Source organism: Equus asinus, chromosome 4 (genome assembly GCF_041296235.1).
Source record: "Equus asinus isolate D_3611 breed Donkey chromosome 4, EquAss-T2T_v2, whole genome shotgun sequence".
NCBI classification, from domain to species: domain Eukaryota; kingdom Metazoa; phylum Chordata; class Mammalia; order Perissodactyla; family Equidae; genus Equus; species Equus asinus.
The window spans coordinates 139,692,385-139,713,354 of record NC_091793.1 but is presented as its reverse complement, the minus strand read 5'-3'; the positions used below and the strand labels follow the sequence as shown (position 1 = coordinate 139,713,354).

General features: G+C 38.6%; 1 protein-coding gene across 8 annotated transcripts in view; it reads right to left on the bottom strand.

The window, feature by feature from the left end:
• PARD3B (par-3 family cell polarity regulator beta) overlaps positions 1 to 20,970 on the bottom strand; it is a 908,373-nt gene that overhangs the window by 324,557 nt on the left and 562,846 nt on the right. The window lies entirely within an intron of this gene.

Genomic DNA, 20,970 nt, shown 5'->3' with positions numbered 1-20,970 from the left:
GGAAAAAATTAACCCTACATTAACACAGTTCTGATGAAATGGCTACATTTTTTGAAAGATACAAATTACCAAACTTTATACAGGGAGAAATTGATAATCTAAATAGCCCTATAGTTACTTTTTAATAAATGAATTTGTAGTTGAAACTTCCCCATAAAGAAAGTTCTAGACCCATACACCTTTACTGGTGAATTCTCCCAAATATTTAAGGATGAAATAATACCAGTACTACACAAAATCTTTCAGAAAATTTCCCAACTCATTGTATGAGGCTGGTATTAACCTGATACTAATATTAGGCAAAGACACCAGATGACAACTATTAACCAATATCCCTCGTGAACACAGATGCAACATTCTCAATCCTTAAGCATCTCTGCATGGATTATCACCTCAATCTTCAACAACAGCTGTTAACACTCACCATGTGCCGCTGTCTATGTTAGTCTATAACACTCTGGTGCCCAGGGGTTGAAGCAAGTGAGGGGACTTTGCGAACAAGGAGGACCTCTTCCATCCCTTCACACTAGGTTGGTCCCAGTGCTACGCCCCTCCTCCTCCGCCGACAGCAGTCAGTCATGTTTCACTGACCCACGTACTGTTCATAGATCTTCCCACTCTCACCTAACCCTCCCTTCCTATGCTGTTTCTTTATTTTCTAGAAAAAAGCACTACATATCTGTGATTTTCCTGGTATCGACTGCTTAAAAATCTTGTTAGACTTTTCTTCTTATTTCCAGTTGGAGATGGCAGTCTGCACTTATCAGGCTCCAATTATGGGCCAAATTCTGTCTTTCCAAGGTCTAAAAGAAACTGATAGTAGAATCTACAGTATAAATAGAAAACAATGATGAAAAACGATGGTGTTAATAATACTAATAATAATGCCTGTAGCTAATACTTATTGAGTACCTGTAATACACAGGTTCTGCCCTGCACACTTTATATCTGAGAATTCATTTAATCTTTACAATAACCTAGGAGGATGGGTATCATTATTACCCTGACTTTACAGATAAAGACACCGAGGCCCACCTCATCAGTGGAGGAGCTAGAAGTAACCCTGGCACTTTAACCACTCTCCCACACTTGTGATGAGTGATAGAAGAGATGCCAGATTTTTTGAGTCATCAGTACCACAAATTAAATATAAGAAAACGTTTGACAAACAATTACATATTAGAAAACTATTATCCTTCTTATTTGACTATATGTTATTAATAGAAATCTTTCTGTGGTGACCAATGTTAACAAGTGTTAGCTATAATTTTGTTTAACACGTTCAGAAATCTACAGTTCTAACGGGTTCAAGCTAAAATATTCATCCCCATTTCACAGATGAGAAATCATCGGTTGGAATTAAAATCCTGACTTGGAAACTTACTAGTTACATGCATTTATTTTAACTTTCTGTGCCTCAATCTCATTATATAGAAAATGAGGATAATATTATTTATCCCACAGGTTTGCAGTGAAGCTATATGTGTAAGTTGATGCAAAGCACTCAGAAGATCCTATAGTAAGTGCTTAATAAATATGAGCTATTATCATCATCATTAATGAGAAACTAAACAGAAAGGCAGAAAAACATGATCGCTAATAACGAGATAGATGTAGGTTGAATCTCAGCTTTGTCAGGCAAGTCACAAAGTTCTTTTCATCCTCAGTTTCCCCACATGAAAAGTGACATAAAAACACTACACAGGGAGTTTGAGAACTAAATGAAAAAAAATGTACAAAAGAACTTAGCACAGCGGCAGATATATATTTCTCAATAAACGAAAACTTTTGACAAATGGAAACCGTGAGGGTGGTCAAGGCGGTGAATTTGATGATGGTGGGGTGTTTATGAGTTGCCTTGCCTGGGATTATAAGGGAACAGAGGGGGAAGTAACTGAGAGCACACTACGTTTCAGGCAGGGCACAGGATGCTTTCGATCGTTATTTCATGGATAGTCCAACACCCACAGCACGATTCACCTCCCAGTTTACCTGGCTCCTAGTTCATCCCGTAGTGGAAGAAAGGCCAAAGGGACACCGTATTCAGACTATGTGATCTTATGATGAGTGGTTATTCTGAAGAAAGGGATTCGTACAAAGGTAGGGTTTTGTTACTTGGTTTTTTAACAGACAAGTTATCCCATTAAATCTAGGCCAATTTAAGTACTCAAAATTCCCCAGCCATATTAGGTTAAAACGTGGCAACTTCTTAAATCTTTGGCTGAATACTGTCTATTATTTTTAGTAGGAATATTCATCATTACTTTAATTGACAATTTGAAATTCTTTAGAACACCAACATAAACTGTTTCAAAAAACAGTGCAGAAAATCCAAATGGGTGATAGGCATAAAAATTAGGGGTCTTTCTCCAAAATATTCACTGACACAGATGTCTATCTTTAGGACAGAAGATAAATGAATACACATAATAGAAAAGAGAGGGAACTATAGTGCCTTAATTAATAGAATACATTTTATTTAAAAGGTTAAACTGGGAACAATCATCTTTTATGCATATGCTTAGTGCTGGGAAGAGATTTAAATAACAGCAGCAAATGAGAAAATGAGGTAAAATTACACATACCACCAAGGCTTTTTTTTTAAAATGACAAGTGTTATAATTAATACTCAACTTCCTTTATAACTCATATTATCTTAGAGCTAGTACAAAGTTATCTCTTGGGGCTGGAGCTTAAGTCTAGTTGTCTCACTGTGTAATATTTAGATAGCACAGGGATTGGAACAGTAGCAATATGAATATGACAGGTATGTCATTTTAAACAAAGAGCTTATTTACAAGACGTTGACAAATGAGTGAGCCTGGCGTGGGAAAAGTCTTCCATTCTAGAATGGTAGGGTACCAAAAGCATCACATCAGAGAGTATTGATGGAGCAGGAGCCAAAGTTTCTTGTTCTGGTTCCGATGACATATTGTTTTCTTTTTTTAAAATAAGTTTGCAGAGTCTATCATGTTCCCTTTCTTATTCTTCAGTTTTAACCAAGGGCTGGTACTACCCGCTCTTGATTACTTTAAAGGGATATTACAGTAATTGCAGAGGTATCAATGAAATGTTGAGCCCTTCTGGAGCTGAAATTCGTAGACATTTTTGTTGTGATTATTAAATACTTAGAAGGCACTGTGGACTTGCCCCTCTGGAGACTTCTCTGAATTTATTTAGATAATGGGATTTCTATACTAAGCTCATGCTTCCTGGCATTCGACTCGAGATTGATGGCCACTATTTGATTTAATTAAGGGAAGGTGCTTCATAAGGAGGACACTGTGGCATCTGGATGTTTGTTTATTCCCTGGTGCATCCTCCGGTTTAGGAAGCCTTGCTGGGGAAAACAGCGGCCCGTTGGCCTGTGGTTCCAGTTAGTGTCGTTGAGGAGCTTTGACGCTAAATAGAACTGCTCAATTCTGATGGCACCTTTTTAAAAAGCATGGATAAACACATTGTATCTTTTGACTTAATTTCAACCAGGTTCATTGACAGAATTCAGAGAAACCATAAATAAAGAAAATATGGGGTGGAAATCTTGAAAAACATGGCATTCTAAGAACATATTAGTGGCAAACATTAGAGTGCACACAATACTTTAATATACTGGCTTCCCGGTAGGATACATGTTTATGAATACAGTGATCACTTAAAGTGTTTTATTCTTTTGTCAAGCCTTCTTATACACTTCAAATGCATTTTTGCTGGGGGAAAAACAATCCCCTCGCTTATTGATAGCATTTGATACGCATCCTATAACATAAGTGACTATTAGGACTGCACTGGCTTAATAAAAATTTGCAGAACAGTGGCAGATTCGGCGAGTTAATGGGCTCCATATGCTCTTCTTACACTGACAGAAGATGGTATATTGCTAACATGCACAAATGCCTTCAGATGAAGATTGCCATCAGCTACAGTTATTCTTTTTGAGAATGCCAACACTGTGTCAGGAATGGGGAACATGCAAATGGGTTCAGATTCCCACTACTTCATATTGAGATACTTTGATGCAAAGCTGTGCTTGAGTATATGATGCGATGCTTGTCTTCTACACAGATTGCTCTATTTCATTTAATTTTTGACTTCCACATCTTCGACATAATAGAGACTGCAGTTTTGAAGATGATGTTTGGCACAATAAAGATCTCTCTTCTAATGAGGTCATAAATACTTCTCTTCGGATAGTTTGCTAGGAAACTAAGTATCAAGTAATTCCTTAATGGTTAATAAACTTCTTTCCAAGAGTCGTCCTTTCAGAACAACAACACCAAAACTGATGTAGTTGCCAATATTAAGAACCACTTTTCTTCTTTTTGAGCAGATCAATTTCTGTGCCACTGATTGAATTCCAGAATGTTTAAGGAATGCAAACCTGTTTCAAGTTGCAAATTGTTTCCTCCTTAGCAACCATGAACTATTCCTGCATTAATTTATAGTGCTTTCTGATGTCAGTGACTACGTGGCCTACTGTTTCCCTTTAGGGAGACTTTTTGAATATCAGCGCTATGAATTTTTATGTGTTGAAAAATTCTTCCATCTCTTGAAAACAAAAAACCAAAAACAAGCCTTTTGCTGACAAAAGGACTTAGGGAATTAGTACAAGATAAGGAGGCAAACGCTTCTCTCACCATCTCTCTTAGCAAGCTTACCCCCGAAGCACCTTGCTCCTTCCTGAATGTATTGCTGCTCTGATGGGGAGCTAATCAGAACTCAGCAGCTGAAGTTTCCTTCCACTCTTGCAGGGCATCTCCCAGCCAGGATACCACAGGACCAGCATGAGGGGCCCGCTCCCTCATCACTATCCGGCTAGTCAGCTGTTCACAACTTTTCAGTGTTCTCTTTAAAATTCCCTTTCTTTCTCCACGAATCTTAGGAGAGCTTAAACCTAACGTTAGGAAAATCCAGTATTTTTTATATGTTCTTATACTATCGTCATTACTTCATAAAGAGTATTGGAAAAATCAAATCATTTCTTCATAATTTCATTAATGCATTTATTTGTAATCCCTTCAATAAACATTATCTTTCTCAAAAGAATGAGGTATTCAACCCCGGGGTCTAATGAAGAGATACAAACACATAATATATTTAATATAATGTAATAAATAGTAAAATAAAGGAGGAAAGATAAGCTTTAGGAATATAGCAGAAGGTCAGACAGATTTGAGGGTTTGCAATAATAATAAAGGTTTCTGGTGACTGAGAACTCGAACCAATGGATCTGGGAGGAGCAGGAACCACTTTCAGCACCTGCGACACTGTGTCAGTCATGGCAAGGGAGGAGCAGGGAGGGAGGCAGAGCTCCAACTTTGACATAAAGGGACCTGGATTGTGACACCAATTCCACGTGTGACCATGGGCTAATTAGTCTTTTTCAAGTTTACCGAACTTATTTGTAAAATGTAGATATTGACCCCCACCTCAGAGTATGAGACAATTTACAGGATGTAAAAACTTATTATGGAACCTAGCAGAAGCAGGTGTTCAAAAATGGCTTATGATCGTCCTTCACATGCCACCACCTCTGCTTGGTCCTCTGCACTCCAGCACATCAAAAGTATGCTTTTGTCCAGGCCATGCAACTTCATGCACCTGTACCATATACAACCAGTACATGCAGTTCCTTCTGAATCATAATGAAAATTCATCCATTCTCCTGCTTGGCAAGCATGCTTTAAGACGCCCTTCAAATGTCATCTTCTGAAAGTCATCTTCTCCAGAACTCCAGGCTGAGTTTACAGACTGAATAATGTGTCAATATCTCCATTATTTGTGTATAGGTCTGTTTCACATTAAACTATGAGCACCTTGAGGAGGGGATGTGTCTTGTTTTTCCTTGATAGCCTGGAATCATGCCTAGCACTTCTTAAATATTCATTAATGTTTGCTGAGTGGGTGAATGCAATATATATAAGAGTAAAGAAAGGAAGAAACAGTTTGGATACATCCATTCAGCAAAGGGTTCTAGACTAACGAATGAGACATATGTCCATTGTGGTGTACATATGGTTATATGAATCTTGTAACACAAACGTGTATAAACCTAGTCAGATTCTTGTGGTGCAATTCGCAGACAAGATCCTGTCAAACAAGGTGAAGGAGAAGGTGATTGGAGTCTGACTCTGGGAGAGTCTAAACAAAGACCAAAACACGGCAGAACTGTTTGGAATAAATAGAAATCCACTTATATTGTGAGTAGTAAACTATAGAAAAAAATATGATTGCTATAGTTACATTTTGTTGTCTTTCTCCAATAATTGAGCTATATACAACTGACCACTGGGGTATTAGTCCCTATGTATTTATTTTTTCAGTTTGCTGGCACTAATCTCACGTTGTTCTTCACATGGCACTGACACCTGAAAGAGTAGTTCATTCTGTTTACAGAAAATATCACATTACATTTCTGAAAAAATTGGAATACTTGGTACAGAGGCCACTCCTTTCAATATGCAAATGTTCTGAATTTCCAACGCTGTAAGGAGAGTAAATAAATGTCTATCTGTTATATGACAATTTCCGAATAAAACAACAAAAAACCCCACTAGCTTTTAGAACTGCTTTTCTTAAATATCGAAGCATTAAACCATATTTATAACATGTGTAAGGTATAAAGGACAACGATAAAGTCAACACTGTGCATCAACCAGTCAGTTTAAGAAAAGAATACTATTTTACCTTTGAGGCCTTGTGGGTGTTCCCTTCCAATCGCATTCCTTTCCCTCCTTACTCAGCAGCAACCACATCCTGAATTTTGCAATTCATAATTCTCTTGCTTTTCTTTATAATTTTACCACGAATTTGTCCCCAAACGATATACTTTAAACTTGTATCTTTCATAATGAGATCGGATTCTGTCAAATACTTTTTCTGTGTCCACTGACGTGATATGGTTTTTCTTTTTTAGTCTGTTAACATGTGACTTACATCGATTGATCTCAAATGTTAAACTAACCTTGCTTTCCAGGATAAATTACACTTGGTCATGATCTCTTTAATATATTTTTGGGTTCAATTTGCTAAATTGTTAAAAAAGAATTGTGTACCAATTCAAAAAGGTATCAACCTAAAGTTTTCTTTTTTCTAACATCCGTGTCTGGTTTTGGGATCATGGTGATGCTGGCTTCACAGAATGAGTTGGGGAAATGCTCCCTCCTCTTTATTAATCTGGAAGAGTTTCTGCAGAATTCATGTTATTTCCTCCTATAAAACAGTAGAATTCACCAGTAAAGCCATCTACTTGCAGTTTTCTTCATAGGAAGGTATTTAACTATAATTCAATTTACTTAATAGCTATAGGGCTATTCAGACTATCGATTTCTTCTTGCATGAGTTTGAAAGTTTGTGTCTCTCAAGGAATTTGTCCATTTCATCTTGTCAAACTTATTGTTCACAATATTACCTTAATATTCTTTTAATATCCACAGAATCCATATTGATGTCCCCTCTCTCTATCCTAACAATATTCATGTGTCTTAAATTGTTTCATCCTGATCAGTCTGGTTAATGGTTTATCACTTTTATGGACCTTCTTAAAAAACTAGACTTTGGTTGTTTTGATTTTTGTCAAATTTTTTTCCAGTTCATTGATTTCTACTCTGCATTTTATTTCTATTCTGCATTTCCCTTCTTATGCTTAATTTGGGTTGCATGTACTCTCCTTTTTCTATTTTCTTAAAGTGAAACCTGAAATCACTGATTTGAGACCTTTCTCCTCTTTCTAATATAGTTCAGTGCTATAAATTACCCTTACTGGCAGCATGCAAATTGTTTTTTATCACACAAATTTTGATATGCAGTGTTCTCATTTTCATTCAGTTCAAATACTTTCTAATTTCTCCCTTAGTTTTTTCTTGATCCATGTGTTACTGAGAATTGTCCTTTATTTTCCAAATATTTGTAGATTTTCCAGAGTTCTTGCTCTCTTTGAATTTTAGTTTAATTCCACGATAGCATGAGAAAATATGTTGTATGACTTGAATCCTTCCAAAATTTTTGAGACTCTCTTTGTGCTTGGGGATTCATTCAGATTCTTGGATCTGGGTTTCCAGATTTCATTAAATTTGGAAAAATTTTGACCATTATTCCTTCATATATTTTTTTCTCTGCTCCCCCTTTTCCCTCATTTGAGGAATCCCATCACACATTCCTCAGGCCACCTTGGACGGCCCCTCAGTGCACTGTTCATTTCCGTGTGTCTTTTTTCTGTCTGTCTTTCAGTTCGTGTGGTTCTACTGCTATGTCGACATGTTCACATACCTTGTTTTCTGCAATGTCTAATCTACTGTTAATCCCATCCAGCGTATTCTTCATCTCAGACATCAAATGTTTCATTTCCAGAAGACTGATTTTCTTTTTATATCTTCCATACCTCTACTTAACATGTTCAGTTTTTCACTAGGTTTGTGAATGTATGGAATACACTCACAACAATGTTTTAATGTGCTTGTCTCCTAATCCTAACATCTGTGCCAGTTCTATTTTAATGCCTGATTTTTCCCATTATGTGTCATATTTCCACACTTACTTGCATCATGATTGGACGCCAGATCTCGTGAATTTTACCTTGCTGGGTGCTCAGCATTTTTATGTTCCTATAAATATTTTATATCTTTGGGATGTAGTTGAGTTCCTTGGGAAGAGTTGATCCTTTTGGTCTTTGGCAGGACTAGTGCAGCATTTACTCTATGCAGATAATGCCCTACCACAGAGCCAATGCCCTCATGCATACCCTATCCAATGCCATGCAGATTTTAAGGTTTTTCCAATCTTGTTAGTGGGAACAGGCACCATTCCTGGTCCTATGTGAGCTCTGGGTACTGTGTCCTGGATCTTTCTGGGAGTTATTTTCCCAGGCTTGGTAGTCACATGTGTGCTCTGATCAGTACTCTGTGTTATACACAAGAGAGATTCTCTAAGTATTTCTGGAGTTCACTCTCTGCAGATCTCACTCCTGTGGTACTCTGCACACCCCACCACCTTGCTTTCCCTGGACTCTCAGCTCCATCTCCTCAACTTAGGTAATGAAAAATGTGATATGAATCTTATAACAAGTTTCATGGTATGGTATTATTTATCTGGAATAAGTTGCAAAATAATAACAGTATTTAATAAATTGAAACATCTTTGTCCTTTTAACCATGGCTTCCTAAATCACAGAACCAATGGCCCTAAGACTGCTTGAGTAACTGTCACCCAAAGCATAGCGGGAGAACACTGAGCTAAGAATGCGATCGGTGACTGAGAGTAGTGTTCTTTGGGAGTCTCATTACCTGCCTCTCTCCTACATAAGGATATCATGAAATCGATGCTGAGAATAGGCAATGTTCTTTGTAATTTTTGGAATATAAGACCACAAAGAGGATGAAGCTGAGCTGGTGGACTGAAAGGAAGCCATGTGCTGGCTCAGGGCTATTCCCCTCTCCTGACGGCACATATGCTGTCGTCACGAGTAACGGTCACAGTCTTCCTTCCAAGAGTCCTCCTAACTCAACCCAAGGCTTTGCCATTCCATGGCTGAATTTTGGTAATTGCCTCCAATTTGCTCTTGATCTGCCACCCTCTCCCCAACTCTACTATATACATTATTTACCACACCCAGATTAGCCCATGCCAAATGTCACTTTCATCACTTTTCTAACCTACCCGAAAACTTTCACTAAATTCAACTGCCTAGAAAATAATCAGTCTCCCTAGCCTTGCATTCAAGATTCAAACACTTTTTACTTTTCTCAATGTATTTTCCTCTATTCACCTTTTACAGAAGTCATACAGAGTGATTCCTGGTTTCTTCCCATTTTTCTTTATTCTTAGAAATGCTTCAAACCTCACATGTATAAATACTATTACTCCTCCTGGGCCCAGCTTCCTGCTAGAACCTCCTTTTTGTAGAATATTCTCTCTGTCTCTATCTCCCACAGAGCACTTGAGCTTTGCCTCCGAGCAAATGTACCACGTTCTACTCTGTATTATGATGACTTGTGGGCAAACTCAATGCAGGCAAAGATAGTATTTTATCCATCTTTACATGGCACAGAGTCACAGATTAGAAAAGTCCTCAAAGATCAGTTGTACAGAGTCTCCATCCTTTATTTCTTTAATCTGTAACAAGGAAAAGGCTACATGTGTGAGACCCTCCCAGGAAGTTTCTTTCTCCGTGAATTCTTGGGATCTACCAGGGTTGGACTATTTCTACTACTCAGACTATGACAATTCCCCTGATTGCTAGACCCTTGATAAAAATTTCTATTATCAGCAAGAAATTGATACCGATTAAACCACAGAGAAAAGGGCTGCCCCATGAGTCATGCAACAACTAACCATGATTCACTATTAACCAGTGAAACAACATAGCTCTAATTCCACTATTTACAATGTGCCTTTTCACTTCTCTCTTGAACAGGGATAAGGAGGAAGGAAACTAAAACTTATTACCAATTTACATGGGTCAGAAATCATGTTAAGCGTTTCAACATATGTTGTCTCATTCAATTCTTACAAAAGCTCTGTGAGTTGGGCATTATTACCCTAGCTTTATGGAGGAGGGAACTGAGGCTCAGTGGGGTTATGTCATAAAGTTAGCAAGTGAGACAGCTGGGATCTGGAGGGTTCCTGGCTTCAAAGCACAAATTCCTTCTACTATGTAAGTCTAAGAGGTAAGATTTTGCTAATGGCTTTACCATCAAGAGCTATGTATTTTACTAGTCACCACTGCCTAATAAAGTAGACTTTCATAGCAAACTATGTAAAAGAGTACATGATGTCTCTTTAAAATGGTTGTGAGAAATAGAGTCATGGTAAGTTGTTTCGAGCCTCGTATGCCTGAAAATTTTTACCAAGTAGAGTCATGGGCTATTGCTCAAATGGTGTTAGAGCAGTGGAAAAGGGGGGAAAAAGACACACATCCAAGGACATCATAGAGAATTTATTGTTCCAACATAGGAATGAAGCAACAGAGAGAACCACAAACGCATCCAGTGTGTGGTCTTGTGAGGGAGGGATGCAATTACTATTAAGAAGAGAGAGGGGAAGAAATGGTCAATAGTATTGATACAGTAGAAGCATCACGGGGTCTCCTGGGACTCCCGTCTCTCTCTTTCACTTTGCTTCCTCTCCACTCCCAGCTGTTGAATGCAACCTGGGACAGCATTAACTTTTATGGCAGCCAAACTGGGCTACTGTTGGCTCATCAAGTGTACGGTCAACCCAAATCCTGAAGTCTTAACTGCTGTTAAGCCAGGTCTTTGTCCAACAAATAACTATGGAGAGCCAGTGGTGTGCCAGGCATCATGCTGGGCACTGGGACTGTGGGACTGAACGGGACCAGTCCTGAGCCCTGCACCCGCAGAGTTTCTATCACCCCACTGATCACACGTAGTGTGAGAAGCACCAGCAAACCTTCCAGACCAAGGCCACCTTCAGTCCTCACCTCGACAGATGTAATGACCCCCTGACTGGCCTTCGGGATTCTGCACTTACTCCCTAAAGTTTACTTTCCACACAGAAGCTAGCGTAACCCTTTAAAACAAAAAACAAATCAAGAATCTTATCAGGACAGTCCCTCACTCAAAGACTCTCAACAGCTTCCAATGATCTTTAGAAGAAAATCTGAAAACTCACTGTAGCCTCCGGCCCAGCGGGGCGGGGGCCTTCCCAGCCTCGCTCCACAGTCTCCCCACACCCCATGCACCTCACCTGCCCCGGCCTCCCTGCAGCTCCCCGCACACACCAAGCACGCCCCTCCACAGGGCTTCGGGCATGCTCTTCCCCTACTGGAGTCTGTTCTCAGGACAGCCACATAGCTCACTGCCCCTTCATTCACCTCTCCACAGACACCACATCACCAGAGAGGTCCTCCCTGGCCACCTCACCCAAGGTGAGGAGGGCGGCTCCCCGTCACCACCTTCTCACCTGCTTCGTGTTTCTACAAAGCTCTCATTGCTGCTTGACATCTTCCCCACTAGAACACCAGCTCCACACGGACATGGGCTTTGGTTTTTTCCACGTTTTGTTCCCCAACAGTGCCTGGTACACAGTAGGCATTCGATAAATATTTATTTAATGAAAGAAGGATGATCAAGCAACCTTGAAAGTAGGTAATGAAGAGACTAGACCTAGTTTATGGATTGGGCCTCCCCGACGGCTTTGAGACCTGGACGTGTACAGGGAAGCATGAAAATGGTGTTTGGACCGAGGAATCATGAAAGCCCCCACACAGGTCCCACACGTAGAACCCAGAGGCCTTCCGTACAGCTGGAGCGCTCAGCAGGAGACGGAGACTGGCAAGAGACCAGACGGAGGCGAGGAAGGGCCAGTCACGGAGGAGCTGGAAAACCACATTAAGGAGTTTTGTCTTTATCTTCAGGGCAATGGGACGCTGTGAAGGGATTTTCAGCCAGGAAGTGACATGATCAGATTTGTGTTTTAAAACGATCACCCAGGCTGCAGTGTGGAAACGAATTGGATGGAGTAAGGCAGGAGGCAGTTGCTCCTCGTTTTGAGCCCAAGTAGAGGAATTTACATTTATCCCTATTAAATGTAACCTTCTGAATTGCAGCCCATCAGTTCTCCCTATCGAGATCTTGTTGAATTCTGATGCTGTCTTCCGGTGCATTAGCTGCCCCACCAAGCAGCGTGTCACCTACACATCGGACAAGGAAGCCTGCCACAGCCATGCCACTTGCAGGGCTTGCCTCACTGGACACCAGCCCTGCTCTCTTCGTGGCACTTTGCATGTGCTTGTGAGATGGCTGGCTGGGTGGAAACATACTCTCCCCCTCACTCAACCATGTGTTCTCTTGTAAAGTTAACTGGCCATCCCAGAATGGAGCTACAGTTCTCAAGATCTAGTAACCCAAGCTACTCAGGATTTTCACGTGCATTTCCCTCCGCGCTCATGGACTTCACACAAAGACAGAAACATAGTTTAGTCTTGCATGAATTTTTGGCACCTGGTTTCTGGCTGAGGATTGTACAGCTGCTTCTGTTCTTGGCTACAATAAGTGCTATCAAAAGATTTCTCGTCTGACATGAACTGAAGTATATAAAACTGTCTATATTTCTGCCCAGCATCTCCTATCATCTGTTTAATATGCAAACTGTGCAAAACCAGGGCTACTGGTATGTAATAGATTTTGAAAAGTTGTCATCCAGACTCATTGTTTATTAGAGGATATTAACTTTGGGGGTTTATGTGCCGTCTTTCCAATTCTGAGCACACAGTCATTCACCTGAACGGGATGCTCCTAGTTCTGCACACACTCTAGTGAACTGATCTGGTATTTTATACTCATCTATTAGGTGAGTTCATTTAAATCGGGCTCCATTTTACAGAACAGGCAATTACACATACATATTAAATATCCATTATCTTTTTGGAGAGTATTGAGGTATACTAACATCCTGAACAAGGTTGAGCTAATAGAAAACATTAAAAGGAAAAAATAGAAAGTTGCTGGACCCAGAGTCCAAAGCAGCTTCACGGGCAGCAATCTTTTAATCTCTTTTCCCCTTAGACCAGAGATTTCTTTGGAGGCCTCGGAGCCTGCTGATGAAGCAAGGCAAAAATGAAAAGCAATGGGCTGTGTCTACAATGCACCACCCCCTCCTCCAACTCCCCCCACCCCCAATTCTTACATTAAATACAGTTTTTTGCTGTAAAAATTTGAAAGAGATTTAGGAAAAATGATTTAAAATTATTTGGATATGACTTAATCATTAAATAGATATTGACAGATTTTTTTAGCAATCTTTTGGCTTACCCAGAAATTCTTGTAAACTGAAAAAAAAATCTCAAAATACAAACTGTTTTCAAATGTAATAATAATTTTAAATGAATTCTAAATGTAGCAATTAATAAAATTGGCATAGGACTCTATTTCAGGGATAGTCAAACATTTATTAACCGCAAATTTCGGGCTTTCGTTTCACACATTACAGCCAATAATCTTTTCGTGTCTCAGATAGTTCAGGAGGCCCTTGGAAAGCTCAAAGGCTAAGCCCTGTGCCCACAGTGACTGACCGACAGGAAAGACAAAGTCCTTGTCTGCTCTAACCAGAGGACTGTTTCAACAATTCAGGACATGGAATATGAAGTGGAAACCATTGCGTTACTAAGGTCATTGAGAAGAAAAAAACAATGATTTGTTGTTGTTCCCTCTGGTGTCTCCTTCCTATATGCTGTGGCTTCACTAGATTCTCTGGTTGAAAATGGCACCATCATTGTCCTAAGCAATTCTGACTTGTCCTCTGCTCCAGCCTAAACGTAACTGGTCAAGCTTGACTCTGATGGTGGATGGGGAATCAGATCATTGATGCCCCTCCCATTTCTACAATTCTATCAAAATAGGATCAGAATAATAGTCTTTAAAACCAAGATCTGAAAGAACTCAGAAATTCTTCCCAACTCCCATGAGGCTCTCTTTGTACTTCTGTCCACAGGCAGCGACCAGAAGCTCTCCACCTTAGAGAGCAGCTGTGGCAGACACTAGGCTGGCTGACTCAGTGCCACCAATGACCCATCCTCCCTAGCTCCTTTCTGGCTAGAAGGTCTGTGACGTGTCATAGTCCTGGCCACTGAGATGAAAGTGGGAGTTTGCTGGGCAGCACTTCTTAGCCAGCATCAGATCTCCCGATACAAAGGGGAGAAGGTTGGCACACCGCTTCACCTTCCACCACCCATCTCCTTTGTTTTTGCCTGGAACATGGGTATAATTTCTGAAAATACAGCAGCCATCAGGACACTGAAGTAACAGATATGAGGACAAAAGCCAAAAAGTCAAGAATGACAGAGTAGAAAAAGAGACGGAGCCTAGGTCTCTGATGGCTTCATTGAGTCACTGAATTGGCCCTATTCGGAGTTTGTGTCATGTATGGTGAATAAACTCCTGTTTACTACAGCACTGGTGGCAGAGTTCTCTGATCACAGCAGTGGAACGTCCTGTTTAACATCATTTTAATTGGTAAGAAGTAACTTTCTGTGTCAACCTGAAATCTAACAAACGTCTCTTCATTCTACACATAAATATTCTTATCCTCTCTTCCAGGTGACAGTGCCCAGTGACATGGAGTCAGCCAATACCCCTGCACCCTCTCTGTCCTCTTTGTAGTTACATAGCCCCATTTCTTTCTACTATGGACAGGATTACCAGTTTTTTAAGCTCTATTTTAAAATTATTTTAATGCTGCCAGTTGATTTTATCCTAATAGTAAATGAAATACATATTTATATTAGAAGATGTGAAATATGTAGGAATGTATAAATAAGATAAAAATTATCCTTGTGACTTCTACTAAGAGAAAAATCAATGTTAGCATTTTGCTGAACTTCTTTCCATTATTTATATGTGTATACAGACATATCTATACATACATACATACACTAATATAATTGTATACACTCTTCAAATGATGTTTTATCATTAACATTATTCATGTCATTAGATAGTCTGAAGATTTTTATTGGTTGCATAATAGTCTATTATACCTATTAGATTAATGGCCTATAATTTCACTAACCCTCTAATTGCTGGAAAATTAAGTTCACTATAGTGAAAAATCCTTAAACTTAAATCTTGGTCAAATCTTTGATTTTTTTTATAGGATAATTCTTTGAAGTGGAATTACTGGATAAAAGATAAAGAGTGCTAAGCTGCCCTATACAATTACTACATTGCCTTGCAGTAAACCAGCATCAACTTAAATACCTAACAAGGCATATTGCGACACTGGCACATGTACATTTCAACATCTGCCAGTATAATATCTTAATTTCCTTAATTACTTGTGAGGTTGAATATATTTCACATATATTGGCTGATTGAAGTTCTTTTTTCTTTTGTGAATTGTCTGATTGTATATTTTTCCAATTTTGTATTGAAATATTTATTTTCCAATAACTAACGAGCACTTCATATATTAAAGATGTTAATCCTTTGTCACGTATTTTATAATTATTCCTTTATTCTCCTGAACAACAAGAACATGTGAATAATAGCAAGTGATTATAAAGTGTCTTTTAAGCACTGTCTCTTAATCCTATTTTAAGAATGTTAGAGTTTCCAAATTAACTTCTCGGGATGTTGCTGGATTCAGAAAGGAACAATGTAATCCAAAATGAACGCTTAGGATCATTTCTCAGTTTTACACATATCATCCAAAATAAATCTCTTCTCCAACTTAAGAAAAAGATTTTCTCTTTTCACTCAAATAAGCTTCACTAAGTATTTCTCTTATACACTAGCATTTCATTTTCAAAATTAACCTTCTAAAATATGCTTAGCAAAGCACATGGCAATGACATATTGAACACCTGTTTAAGACGATTGGCTTCTTTTACAAATATAATATTCCCAAAATCCATTAATGATGACGCATAGCCTCAGTTTTTCCAGTGGGGTGACAATTAGACAGCTGTGTTTAGAAATTCTTGCCCTTAATGATTTGGGGACCACATTTCCAATATAACAGCATCTCTAAATTATGGCTTGGTCATGGATAAGCCCTTTAAGTAAGTACTATCTTTTACAGGGATACAGATTTAGATATCTAAGGAGTTAGTTAATTTGACTGACATAAGAGTTAATTTATACATCATACAACTTACACAAGATAATTTACACAGTATCAAGTAGCTATGCTGGACAATGTATGAATCAGGTTATGTGAATATGGGCCCTTCTCAAGTTCCTCAGTTGTCTTAGCATATGAGGTTATAGTAGATTGTACCTGTATTAATACATTTTTTATTAAACCTAAATACAGAAATTGCTTTGTAGATAAAAATGTGTGTAAATTGTGAAGCTGTAATCGGTGAGTCTGTACCAAGTATTGAAAACATGTAGAATATTTTCAATTTATTTTGAGTAAATCTTGTTCCTTGATTCAGGGTTGTTTTGGTATCACTTTAGTATATGTGTCATGACAACTAATACTGTCTGACCCAAGGTGAGCAAAATCTCTGAATAGTCAGCGTACACAATGTTTGCGACAACTCACATGCAACCAAATTGCTCCGGACTAATGTAATTCAATTTCATGTTGCTGCAGGTAAAAGCAGACATTCAAGCAGGTTTTGAATATAATTCCCAAGGCACTAGCTTTATGACTATGCCATTCTTCCACAAGCAGATTTATGGAAAATGAAAATGGGGTTCATAAATAAGCACACAGTTTGTTTATCTTTAACTTTTCGAATTCTACAAACAAAAGGAAAAACATCTTATAAATTAAAATTATGTGATATAAATAAAGAGATATACTTCTTGAGCTTAAAAAACAACAACAAAAAGAAGGTATAGAGGAATGCAAAGGGGAAAAAGATGTCAGAGATAGAAGACTAGAAAAGCCACAAAACAATGGATCTAATTAACCGTCTGGCGGTGCAATTGAATCACATGATCCAGATCAATTATGTCAAGTGATTGCCTAATGTATTCATAGATTCCTCCAATTAGGGAATAAAGCACACAGCCCTTTTCTTCAAGTTTTAAACAACTGCTTTCACTCTTTTCTATGTAATGAATTTAAAGCCCTTGGCCTTCTCTATTTCCCACATTTGACTCTTTCCTTAAACCTGTTCCTTATTATGAACCTTCTCCAAACACTTCCAAATGAACAAAACTAGCTTGGGTAAGTCAATGTGAGCAGAGTACTCTATTCTACACTCTTAAAATAGCTTTACCCCTATTCTATTTTGCTACCCAAACCAAACATTTATTTCCACTTTTATTCATTTATCTTTAAAGTATTTGTTTGCAACTCTTAGTCATCTATTCATTCAGTCTTTTGATGTAGGAAAGGGGACCATGTCTCCTTGGTAGATCAGCTAAATCAATCCTCGAGATCAATGGGTTTCTGAGACTGCAGCCAGATCACTCCAACACTCTCCATCCAAGTCATCCATCCTGGATTTACTAAGCACCTACATGTTCTAAGTGGTCAAGAGGGCAGGATAAGGTCTGACCCTGTAGGGGCTTGTAATCTGATTGGAGTGGGAACAATTTCTTACTCAGTAGGTACTCAAAAAAGTATGCAATCCTGCGCTGAAATTAGTGATAGCAAAGGCAATTGCTTTAGGAATTCAGAGAAAGAGCTGGAAAGAATGACAGACCCTGGAGAAGGCAAAAGTTCAGTGGGTCCTGAATGAAAGATAAAATTTAAACAGGAGAGAAGAGAGGATGGGTCTTTTATTTTAGAGTTAAGACTGGGAAATTATCAAGCCTCACATGAAACAGAAAGGCGTAATGGTGTGGAGCCTGAACATCAAGGATAAACGTGCCCTGAGTTCAAATCTCGCTTCCTAGCTGTGACACCTTCACAAGTCAATCTTTTCCAGACCCACTTACGTCATCTGTAAAATGGCAACAGAACTGCTGAACAAGTGCTCAAAAACATTAGCAGCTGCTGCTACTACTGCTACTGCTGCGGCTGCTACAGTTACTGCTGAGGCTTTCCCTCGTTTCCTCTTCATAGTCTACATAAATAGGCATCACCAGTACCTTGAATATTGGGGCTGAGGAGTCTGATGTTTTTACCGCCTGTAAAGGAAAGTCAGTGGTTTCTAGCCATGGACCAATTAGTAATGTAGTAGAGGCTATTTTTCCGTACACGTGCTATTCTCTCAGAGGCATCTTGCACGCAGTCAGCCATACCTGTCGTCATAGGTTAATTCATGCTAAGTGACAGTCTTGTTCTTTCATGCTGCTCTGCAGTTAATTCCTATGTATTTAGTGGCTGTGGACACTTCTCCACTGCCCAGACTCTCTCTCAGGTTGTATTCTGCTTCACAGTGTTGCTGCACTGTCCCAGCTCACTGTCAGTCCTCTCCTCACCGGGCTCTGGCTGGTGCACATCTCCTTTCAACCTCACAAACACGCCTTTTCTTTGCCAAGGACACTCCTCAGGGCCCTAGTCCTGTGAGATGGTCTGTACTCAAGGCTTCTGTGATCAGATGAATTATATATTACATCTTGAAGACTCGTGGAGACTCTTAAAAGCCCGATAGCGTACATAGAACACATTAAATGTTGTGAACAATCTTGCACTTAAGAAGCTTGTTTAACTTTAACTCCGCATTTTCCAAACTTGACCATTTTTACTGTATCATTCAAGTCACTACTAAGACAATCTATTGAGTTTCACTTAAGTTTTATGTTCATCTTTTTTTATGTTAATGAACATGTTCTTCGATCTTTGATAAGGCTTCATGACTAGCCCGGTAGCTAGAGGACTTGGCCGCTTGTGGTTTTCCTCTAGCCTTCCTGAGTGCAGAGAAAGCCCTGAGATTATTTATCTGGCCTCTACTGATTTATTAAGGCTAGAAATAAGACATCTCTGATGTAACTCACTTTTTACTCAACTTGGGTGCTGCAATATTTTTTTCCAAATTTAGAAAGGGGGCTAAATGGTTTCCAATTTCTTGGTACATCCTTGTTTTACTTTTAAGGAATTCCAGCCAAAACCTTAGCAGGCTCTCATGATTCTTTCAAGACAATCCTGAAGTGCATGGGGATTATTCCAGTCAGCTCCTGGATCAGCAGAGGGTAGACCAGCTATTCCCAGCTCACTTGAAACCATCACTCTTGATCAGTCAATTTCCAATTTGAGCTCTATTTTAATTTCCACTTTAATTTTAATGCCTCCACTGGATAGAGTTCCTAGTAACCTTTTCTTATGAACACTAGAAACCAAGTGGGTACTGAAACATTAGCCTTCCAGACACGTCTCCTCTCCCCACGATTTGTAGAAGTTTGTGTTTGTTATATCAAAAATCCTCTCCAGTGTCTTTATTCACTTATTATTACATTTATATCCCTAATCTCTCCAACTTTGGTCATGAGAATATTTCCACTAAAGGTACCCTACAGAAATAAGATATTATTGTCTGTTATCACTGATACATCTCAATTATTTAGAGGAATACCTGGTACAGAGGAAGCACTCAGTAAATCTTTGTTTAAGGAAAGAAGGAAGAAATAGATGGATAGATGACTTTTACATGGGACAGAAATTCTATTTCCAAGTATTGGACAACTCCTCAGTCTTAGAAAGACAGAATAGGTGTTTCTGGCAACGCCAACCTTTGTACTAACGTGCCCAGGAGCAGTCAAAGTCACTGTACATAAAGTGTAGCAGTTTTAGTGTTGTTTATGGTAGTTTCAGTGTCCCAACAGAGTTAAAAAAATATTTAAAAAAAACTGATTTACTCTAGATTAAGCAGTTTTTATCATAAGTCTGAGTTCTCACTCTGCCTCTGATTCATGTTTCACTAGATATTTTTCTAAGCATTTAACAAAAGACGCAGAAGTATTAATTGATTTGTACTCTGGAGTGGGTAACATACTTAGCTTTAGGAAAGAAAAAGCAAAATATCTATTTTCTCCCAAGAGCAAGAGCTGAGATTTGACCTTTAATGTAGAATACCATTTTACTTCCAAAAAGTGATATTTAATTTAGAAATGTTCATGTTTACAGAGGAAATGCTCTGATGATTTACAATAAAAAAACATATAATCAATAAATATATGAAAAATTTTAGCTACAGAAGTCATTTTAAAAGTAAAATAAAAATACCCCTTTTAAGATTATAAAATTGGCAAAAATTTTAAAAAAATGATGACATCCAGATTCTGCCATATAATACTGATAAGAGCAAAATTGCCTTTCTGGAAGGCAATTGGTCATATACATCAAAAGCCATAAATATTTATACAACCATTTGGCCATGGAATTATACTTACAAAAATTTACAATGATGAAATAATCATAATCGTTTACCACAGTTTATGCACTAGCAGGCTCAATGTATTGCTATTTCTAAGAGCAAAGAATTGGAAACAACTCTGATGGCCAAATAATATAATATTAGGCAAATAAAATCAGGCTATATTTATTTAAGAGCAAACTTTAAAATTAAAAGATTATATTATAGAAGCAAAGACACAGAAGATAATATTTAAGCTAGAT